The sequence below is a fragment of the Trichechus manatus genome, unplaced genomic scaffold (assembly GCF_000243295.1).
Source record: "Trichechus manatus latirostris isolate Lorelei unplaced genomic scaffold, TriManLat1.0 scaffold00176, whole genome shotgun sequence".
In the NCBI taxonomy this organism is placed as follows: domain Eukaryota; kingdom Metazoa; phylum Chordata; class Mammalia; order Sirenia; family Trichechidae; genus Trichechus; species Trichechus manatus.
In genome coordinates this window covers 5,231,228-5,232,942 of record NW_004444112.1, presented here as the reverse complement: position 1 = coordinate 5,232,942, position 1,715 = coordinate 5,231,228, and positions in this window count along the sequence as shown.

Here is a 1,715-nt window from a genome sequence, read left to right as displayed (position 1 = left end):
TTGTTCTGACTGATGATGTTGAGCTTTTCCATTGTCTGTTTCCACAGATGTAGTCAATCTGATTCCTGTGTATTCCATCCAGTGAGGTCCCCATGTATAGTCACCATTTATGTTGTTGAAAAAAGGTATTTGCAATGAATAAGTCATTGGTCTTGCAAAATTCTATCATGCAATCTCCAGCGTCATTTCTATCACCAAGGCCAGATTTTCCAACTACCTATCCTTTTGTTTCCAACTTTCACATTCCATTCACCAGTAATTATTGATGCATCTTGATTGCATGTTTGATAAATTTCAGGCTGCAGAACGTGGTAAACATCTTCAATTTCTTCATCTTTGGCATTAGTGGTTGGTGCCTGGATTTGAATAACAGTCATATTAACTGGTCTTTCTTGTAGGCGTATGGATATTATCCTATCACTGACAGCATTGTACTTTAGGCTAGATCTTGAAATTTTCATTTTGATGATGAATGTGACGCCATTCCTCTTCAATTTGTCATTCCTGGCATAGCAGACCATATGATGTCTGATTCAAAATGACCAATACCAGTCCATTTCAGCTCACGAATGCCTAGGAAATAAATTTTTATGCATTCCATTTCATTTTTTATGACTTCCAATTTTCCTAAATTCATACTTCGTACATTCCACGTTCTGATTATTAATGGATGTTTGCAACTGTTTCTTCTCATTTTGAGTCATGTCACATCAGGAAATGAAGGCCCAATAGCTTTACTCCATCCATGTCATTAAGGTCGACTCTCCTTGGAGGAGGCAGCTCTTCCCCGTTGATTTTGGGTGCCTTCCAACCTGAGGGGTTCATCTTCCAGCACTATATCAGACAATGTTCTGCTGCTATTCATAAGGTTTTCACTGGCCAATTTTTTCAGAAGTAGACTGCCAGGTCCTTCTTCCTAGTCTGTCTTAGTCTGGAAGCTCCACTGAAACCTGTCCACCATGGGTGATCCTGCTTTCAGCATCACAGCAACATGCAAGCCACCACAGTATGACAAACTGACAGACATGTGGTGGATGTTCATTGCTAGTGAAGAGAAATATGATTGATTTTTATATGTTGAACTTGCATCCTGTCACCTTGCTGAATCAGTTATTAGTTCCAGGAAGTTCTGTTTTTATTTTTTTGGTAGTTTCCTTGAGATTTTCTACATGAATAATCATGCCATCTGCAAAAAGGAGCAGTTTTAGCTCTTTCTTTCCAATCTACATTCCTTTTCCTAATTGCAATGCCTGCAACTTCCAGTCCTATGTTGAATAGGAGAGGTGAGAGCAAATATCATTGTTTTGTCCTCAATCTTAGGGGTACAGCATTCAGTCTTTCAACATTAAGAATGTTAGCTGTAGATTTTTCTGTAGATGATCTTTATCAATTCCCCTGTATTCCTAATTTTCTAAGAGCTTTTGTCATGAATGTTAGATTCTGTCAAATTTTTTTCTGTATCTAATTATATAATCATATAGTTTTAATTTTTACCATCTTGATATGACAGACTGCATTTACTGATTTTGAATGTTGACCCACCCTGCATACCTAATCATACACTTCTTCATAGTGTGTAATAATTTTAGTATGCTAGTGGATTTGGTTTGCTAGTATTTTGTTGAGGATCTTGATCTCAGTTCAAGAGGAATTTTGTTCTGTAGTTTACTTTTTTCTGTGGTCCTTAAAGCCAGCTTTATAAATTCAGTTGGGAA